General features: G+C 42.4%; 1 pseudogene; it reads left to right on the forward strand.

The window, feature by feature from the left end:
• Window positions 1–6,317: 6,317 nt before the first annotated feature.
• On the forward strand, window positions 6,318–8,477 carry LOC138823800 (shootin-1-like; annotated as a pseudogene).
• The last annotated feature ends 285 nt before the right edge of the window (window positions 8,478–8,762 follow it).

An 8,762-nucleotide genomic window follows, 5' to 3' on the forward strand; every position in this document is an offset into this window, starting at 1 on the left:
AGTGTCTTCTTGCCCTCACAGAGTGGTGACTAGGTTGGGTGCTGTGATATGGCTCAGCTCGGTCAGCCAAATTCCCTGTGGCCCCACAGCCTAGCTTTCACTTGTCCTTGTTCCCTTTCATCCTGGGAACTTCTCCTCTCTTCCCTATTGCTAACCTATAGTTTATAGCTTCATTAAAACAAATAATGATATAATAAAATAATGTAGAATATAATATAAATACATAATAAAATATAGTGAAATATAAATATAATTTAAAATATAAATATGCAATATATATAATTAAATATCAAAAAAGATAAAAAAGTGTTTCAGCAAAATATAAAGTCAGGCACATAAGAACCCTTTATTATTGTTGTTGTTATTATCCTGATGTACAGAAGGGTTACAATTTCTAAGTCAAGTAATGTGTATATTTCCTTTTGGATGGAGAACAGGCAGCATCACCTTTTCCTTGCTCTCTGTTTTGCCCTGTATTCTCTATCCTCAAGTTACAGAGTTCATTTTCAACATAGTATCTCATGAGGATCACTGCTGCCTCTTCTCACCCTTTGCACCCCATTTATGTTCCCTGCCTTTACCCTATATATATGCCCTACCTTATCTTTCCCCAAATAGATCAACAAGACAACCCCCCCACACACAAAAACCACAACAAAGGAGGGGGGGCAAAACCACAAATCCACCACAAAGAGAAAAATGAAAGCCTGTTTCTTTTTCCTGAACTTCACTTCAATAAATACTATTGTATAGGATAGTCAAGAATCATCTCTTATATGTGTGCTTACCATTCCTGGGGCTCGAACTCAGGCCCAAAGCATGTTCACTGAAGTTGTTTGCTGAGGGCCAGCACTGGCCTGCTGGAGCCTATGACTCTACTTCTAGCTTCTGGTGATTCATTGGTGCTAAGAATCTCACAGACTTTTCAGTGCTTCCAACCACCATTTTCACCTCGTGGTCTCCCAGGTAGCTCAGATTTTAGGTGTGAGCCAGCAGCTTTGGCATAAAAATAAAATCTTGAAATATCACTTACTGAGGCAAGCTATGTAGCTCCTATCTAAATCCTAGGTATACTAGGGAAGCTGAGATCTGAGGGCTGAGACTGAAAGCCAGTCCCTACATAAAGTCGAGAGACCACAGCTCCAATGAATCAGAAAATATAGGATAAGAAGTGTGTTTCACATGTTAGAATGCCAATCACAAACAGTCAGCTGAGTGGGAGCATAAGAACTGAAGTTCAAACTGAAGTATCCCAACTTCCCAGGGCCCGTAAGATTTGAACTCATGATTGGCGAAAGGCATCACCAGCACTCAGTCAATACGACTAGGAACCTTATTAGCCATGGTAACTGACCTACACTATCCAGACAGTGAAAACCAGCCGCAAACTCAAATAGCTCAGGGGATATAAAGGCAAAAGCCACAGAGGAAACTCCCTGGTGGTCCGTGGTAATTTCACAATCAGTAAGGAAGCAAGTTACAGAAGCAAAGCTGGCAGTTAGTAATTATAAATAGTGATTACAATTTTAATAATCAATCACGACAAAGTTCTCAACCTTGATCTTCCTTTTGCTCCCAGTTTTGGGTTTTCTTCTAAAGGGAGATCCCACCTTTTCAAGTTGGGCCTTATCCTTATCAATGGATAAAAGCTAACTGCAAAGGATCAAGTTCCATGTTTTAGTATATATGCTGAGCAAGCATAATCACATAAAAACAGACATTGAGTGGTGAACATTGAGGCCTTATTTTTACTCACTTTGCATTTCTTGGCAAATGTAAAGACACAGTTTTGTTCCCCTTCCTGAAGTTTGCACTTATTAATTTTAGGTCCTGGCACTGAAATTAATTCCAGTTGAATTTCCTTCTTCCTTAGTCTAATTAATACTTAATTTGTTTAATTCAACCTGGTCCTAACAAAACTCCAATATAATCACAGAAAAAAAAACAAAACATTTATTTTAATTGCACCATGTGAAATTATTTCTTTTCTCCTCCTCTTTCACCTTGCCCCCCCCCCCCGCCTTTTTGGTTTATGCCCGCTCATCACTGTTTTTGATTTGGGTACCCTGTGTCTTGAATACATATATATATATTATATATATACATGTTTATCTGATTTGAGGATGGGAAGGGGAATAACAAAATGGTGACACAAAGGACAAACTGTGAAGAAATGCAACAGGGATACTCATAAGACACTGTTGGAAATGAACTTTACAACTTAGGGGTGGGGGCAAGAGGAGTAGGTGGGGAAGGAAAGTGGGAAAACAGAGGGAGGGAGTACAATGTTGGACAAGAAATGTATTCATTACATTACTTAGGTAACTGTATCTCCTCTGTACCTCACCCTTAGAAAAAATAAAATGAAGTTTAAGAAAAGAAATTTTAAAAATATGTAAAGTGTAAGATTGATAGCTTTGATCACAGGTCGGGATGTAAACATTCTTCCTCAATTGTCGCGTCCTTCCAGTGACTCACCAGTCATGTCCACTGCCTCATTCCCAGCTGTCTCCCACAAGTCCCATCTGACTTGGGATCCTGATTGTTCAATGCAGTTTCTCCCCAAGATTCATCCAGTACCACACTGCTCTTTGCCAAAGTCACCGGTTGCAAAGTACTTTGTTTGCCTTTGTCTCCACCTCTCCAGATGTATTCCCACCCATTCAAAGGATACAAAGAGACCTGCGATCTATTTGCTTGAGAATGGGAGCATTTAGCAGAAACCCTGGGAATGCACACTGACCAGTGTGAGGGAAGCAAGTGCATTCCTGAGCCCAGGCAGACCTCATAAAAGCCATCTCCACAGACAGGCTCCTGGTGCTGTACAGCTCCAACAATACTGACAGGTCTTCCTTCCCCAGCGTGGCTAAAGCCAGGACGGTTCTCACTGAGACTTGGGAGAGCATTTCTGCACACTACCCATCCCTGGCAGAAACAATGAAGAAACATTTGTCTAAGTATCAGGAGAAGAAGGTAGGACCCACACATGTTACACCCAGCAAGGCTCTAGTAGACGGAGAAGGACGACACTCGGGCATTTTTTTAACAAAAAAGGAATTCAGGAAAGATAACTAGGAACTCTTTTTCAAGAAGAATGATCCAGCTAATTGGTGATAAAGACATAAGGAGGTGACTAGAATGTTTTGTTTCAGATGGTAGATTGTCTGCAAAAGCCAAGGGAGAGAGAATGAAATTGATGTGGGCTGAGAGATCTAGGCGTGAGAGCGGGGTCACCTGGGTAGGGTGGGGAAGAGGAAGCCCTGGGCTGGGGGTCGCACAGTACAGGTTCTGGGCCGCAACTGCTGGAGCTTGGCCTGTGGCTCAGGTCTTTATTCTCACCATAGACAGTGAGCACGTCGTATACTCTGACTGGCTGAAGAAAGCGAGCCAGGAAGACAAGTGTGGACCTTTTTATGTGAATTTGGGAAGGGAAAGGTGGAATGCCCAGGCTGTGGGAGGGCAGTGGTGGGGATGCAGTGGGAACCCGGGTGTTGGGCTCACCATGGCCATCATCTCCTCCCATGGCCCGGGGTCGAGGGAGGGGAAGGGGCGCCTCCCTGCAGACACCATAGAGTGAGGTTTGCACTGTAGGTGTCAGATCCCAAGGGCCTAGACCCTGTCACCCCGATGCTGCCCCAATGGGCACCCTGTTACCCCGATGCTGCCGTCTGGACACGGGCGGGGACTGGGGTCCTTCCCCATGCTTGCCCCTCAGGACCCCAGACCACATCCCACGTAAAGATGTTAAGTAGCATTATTATTTTTTCTGGCTAGTGTGGACACTTTAGGGCTTGCGCAGGGCAGGAGGATGGGTGAGGGGATTGCGGGAGGGGAGCAGGTGCACACGCAGAAGCGCCAGTATGGGGTTTCAACTCAGGGTCCCAGTGATATGCCAGGGATTTTGCTCAATACTGCTAGCCCTAGAATGCTTGAGCCACAGCTCTACTTCTGGGTGTTTTGTTTGTTTGTTTCATTGGTTTGTTGTTGTTGTTGTTGTTTTCCTGGCAGTTCATTGCAGACAAGAATCTCGACAGACTTCTGTCTAGGCTGGCTTTGAACTGGGATCCTCAGATCTCAGCCCCCTGAGTAGCTAGGATGACAGAACATGAGCCACTGGAATTCCAGAATTTTGAAAAATTTGTTTTTGTCATATTCAAGAATTCACTTGTTGCAGGAATGCTTTCAAGAGGAGAAACTTTATTGCAATTGTATATGGAAACATTCTCTTTTGCAAATAGGCTGTTTTTTTTTAAATCTTTATTGTAAAGGTGATGAAGGGGGGATTACAGTTATATAAGTAAGGTTATGTGTACATTTCTTTTTTCCCCTGTTACTTAAAAGTCATAATTTTTTGTTTTTGTTAATTATTTTTTATTGAGATTAAGTAATTACATTACTTTCCTAGAATTGTGGCATAGTGGTACTTAGCTAAAGTCACCAACACATTTTAATCTTCACAATGCTAATTGTCATTGTTTTGATCTACAAAGCTTACGAACTCTACAGACTTTAATAATAAAACTATTTCTTACAATTTCTCCCTCATTCTTTCCCTCCCATCGCTGCTCTTGAGTTGCTTAGTTCACTTTCATCAATATCCAGTACTACTGATGGGCCCCTCTGCTGTATTTCTTCGTTCATTTTCATCTAGTTCTGTGCTTCCCCTCCTAGCTTCCCTCAGGTGTGCATGCGTAAACACCATATATGGAATCAACCACATAGAGTCTAGAAAGTATGTGACAAGTTAAGAAAAGGTCCTTTGTCTTTTGGGTCCAGTATACTTTGTTAATCTCATTTTGAATCTAACTTCCTCATAGCAGGGAGAACATGTTCTGTTTGTCTCTCTAATCATGGCTTATCTCATTCTACATGATTTGTCCTAGTTTCATCCATTTCCCTGCAAATGCCATTACCTTGTCTTTTATAATGGCTCTGTAATATTCCGTGTTACAGGTGTGCTGTGTATATAGATACCACAGTTTTTGTACCCATTTATCTGTGGTGGGGCATCTGGGTTGTTTCCATATCTTGGCTATTGTGAACTGCGCAGCAATGAACAAGGAGATGTGTGTGTCCTTGTCATATCCTGGTTCCTGTTGTTCAGGGTAGATGTCTAGAAGTGGTATGACTGGCTTAGGGAAAGTCTATGTTTAGTTTTCTGAGGAACCTCCACACTGCTTTCCAGAGTGGTTGTATTAGTTTACATTCCCACCAACAGTGCAGTAGGGTTCCTCTTCCTCTGCATCCCTGCCTACCCTGCATACCCTGAATTTAGGGTATAGGCCACATTTTCTCCTTCTAACCCCTCCCTTCTCACTCCCCAAATTGTCTACTTCATTTCCAATAGAATGCCTAGTATCATTTGTTCATCCTCTGTCCCACTGTTTCTGTGATTCCCTTTTCCTTTCATAGGTCAGATAAACTTACATAGAAGACAAAGGTACAAAAAAAACCAAAGGAGAAAAAAAATAGAAATTGTCTTTGTATATTCTAGTTCCTTTTCCTGCCTCATGATTCCATCTAAATGTTCATGTGTTCACTTATGGGAATTCTAAATTCATGTCCCATGACCGATGATGGCAAAATCCAAATCTGTGGAGCCTACAGGCCCAATACCTCTAATCAGTATATGCAAAACTCTGAAATAATTCACAACAACTCTCCCCCTTTTGTGTTTTAGGATCTAGGTCTGGTGGAAACACTGATTTGTCCTGCAGAGCAGCAAGATGAGTGGTGACCTGGATGTTGTGGAATACTAAAAGAATGATTGCTCCAAGAAGCCCCTGTGGAGAATGAACCTGAGCCTCTGCCAGCAGGTAGATGCCAAGGCGAACTTCCACACCATGAGGCCACCATATGGCTTTGTGGTTGTCATCAAAACTGCCAAACACTCCTTCTACCTGTTGGCTGAGACTGGGGAGGACATGGATAAGTGGGTGGATAGCGTAGGTTGCGTCTGTGGCATTTTGGAGACCCACCAGAGCACAGATAGGTAGATGCCACAATGCTTCAGTGAGGAAAACAATGGTCTTATGGAGCCCTTCTACCTGCCAGGGAAAATAGCCAAGGGGAAGGAGAAGAAGGGGATGGCTGACTATCAGAGGGACTCCTGTCCCCAATGATGGTCAGATAGGTAACTGAGAAAGGTGGGTTGTGTGTTGTAATGAAGAAAAGGCATTTTGTAAAGTATCTTTGGGTCTGTAGACACCACTTCTTTGGCCACATGTCATTCTACCTCTTCATTTCTGCTTGTTGGCCCTCTTTAAAGATTTTTTTTGCTCCCTCCTTTCCTTTGATTCCCAGCTCCACCCACCAAAATGAACAGCTCAGAAGAGGAGAAGCGGTGGCAGTTCATTACCAGCCTGAAGGCACAAGAAGTACGTGAATATGAAGAGCTCAGAGTGGAGAACCAGAAAACAAAGGAGAAATATGCAAAATTAGGCAAGAACAAGATGAAGATGTTAAAAATCTGGAAGAATTTCAGAAAATTTCTCACATGGATATAGAGGAAGTTAATTTTATGCAGAACCATCTTGAAATGGAGAAGACTTGTCGAGAAAGTACAATAGCCTTGGCAACAAAGCTAAGTAAAATAAGACACTAAAACGTATCAGCTTTTTTTTTTTTTTTTTTTTTTTTTGGTTATTGAGTTTGAACTCTGGGCCATGGTGCTGTCCCTCAGCTCTTCAGCTCAAGGTGAGCACTCTACCACTTGAGCCACAGCGCCGCTTCTGGGTTTTGGGTGGTTTATTGGAGATAAGAGTGTCACATACTTTCCTGCCAGGGCTGGCTTTGAACCACAATCCTCAGATCTCACCTGAATAGCTAGGATTACAGGTGTGAGCCACCAATGCTGGGCAAGAATCAAAATGTTATGCATGGCCAAAATGGGACCAGATATAATAACGGAGGAGACAAGTATCCATGAGGAGGAGTCAGCCACCAACACAGAAGGTGTGGCAAAGATGTGTGTCTCTGTCCAGTGTTAGAAGCAAATCAAAGCACTATGAGATCAAATTGTATCTGTTCACGAAGAAAAGAAGCTAGCTACTGAGCTGGAAAATATCAAGAGCCAACTTGTAGGAGAAATGGATGAAATAAATAAAGTTAATCAAGAGAAGGCTGTTTGAAATTCAGAAGTTCTTGCACAGAGAAAAGTATTAGAAAAATGCAACCCGGTGTTCCTGTTAGCGGTGGAAGAGTATGAGGAGATGCAGGGGAACCTGGAGCTGGAGAAAGACCTTTGGAAGAAAGCAGAGTCAGTTGCACAAGAGATGTTCATTGAGCAAAACAAGCTGAAAAGACAAAGCCGCCTACTGTTGCAGAGCTCCATCCCTGACTGGCAGCTTGTGAAAGCACTAGATGAAAATGCAAAACTCATTCAGCAGCTTGAAGAGGAGAGAATTCAGCATCAACAAAAGGTCAAAGAATTAGAGGAGCATCTAGGAAATGACACATTGCACAACGAGATGTACAACCTCAAACAGCAACTGCAGCTTCTAGAAGAAGACCAGAAGGAACTGGAATTGAAATACCAGGGTTCTGAAGAGAAGGACAGGAGATGAAAGCATTCTGTGGATGAACTCCAGAAGCCAGTGAACCCATCTGAAATTTGGTGCCTACTTGTCTCCCTCCACCTGCGTCTGTTTCGCCTCCATCTCCCAATCATATCTGACCTCTCATGTCTATGATCCAGGAACAATCCCAGCCCACGGGCAGTGATACTAAGAAACATAAAGCAACTCAACCAGAAACAACCTAGGAAGTCACAAGGCAAGCGGTCAAAGAGATGATGGATAGAATTGAAAAGAGAGTTCATCTTAGACTTGTTTATCAGACCACCAGATCAAAGGCAAAGCCAGAATCCTCAAAAAGCTGTGAAAGTGCAGTGAATGAACTAAAAGGAATACTGGGGACAGGTAACCAGTCCACTAGTTCAAGAAGCTTAAAAATTCCTTGACCCTGAAAACAGTGAAACTGAATTAGAAAGGATTTTGCATTGCAGAAAGATGAAGGCAGAAGCAGATAACATAGTAGTCCTGCTGTGATATTAGCCACATCAGAGTATAAATCCATGGCAGGGTTGGGTTCTGTATCCAGTGTAAGAAAATCAGCCACAAACAAGACAATTCTGGAGGCAGAATTCAACAGCCTGGTCCCCCTAACACCTGAGCCAGGTGAAGGGTCCTGTGAATTGGAAGGATGCACAAGTTCCAAGGTTACAGTTCATCCTCCCAGTAATGATGGATACAGGAAGAGATGCTTTGGCAGTGAAAAACAATCTGAACCAGTTGCAGTTTTAGATCCCATTTCTACACATGAACCTCAAACCAAAGACCAGGTCACTGAAAAGATCCAACCCATGTAAGGAGGAGGAAGGCAGAATTGAACCAGATTACAAAGAAGACAATATGGGAAAAATGAAAGAGACAGACAGCTCCAACTATTGTTGGGAAACCAGAAGGCTGACCTGTTAGGAGTCCTTTTTCATAGGACATACTTGGACTTGGGGTGTTATCTCAGGCTATAGCCATTCTGTTCTTCCCCATATATTTCCAATACACATTTTTCTGGTGTCACTTTTGTAAGTAGCAACTATAAACATATGTAAGCGATTTAACAACATATACATTCTAGGTAGTTTTGGGTTTGTTTGTTTTTGCTTTGTCTTAATAAGGATAAGATTTTTCTTGATTACTGTATTAACTATGATTCTTGCTAAAGGCTAAGGCACAAATGGTGATAACTTTTGAGGAACTGTA

The sequence above is a fragment of the Dipodomys merriami genome, unplaced genomic scaffold (genome assembly GCF_024711535.1).
Source record: "Dipodomys merriami isolate MVZ:Mamm:240054 unplaced genomic scaffold, mDipMer1.0.p SCAF_123, whole genome shotgun sequence".
In the NCBI taxonomy this organism is placed as follows: domain Eukaryota; kingdom Metazoa; phylum Chordata; class Mammalia; order Rodentia; family Heteromyidae; genus Dipodomys; species Dipodomys merriami.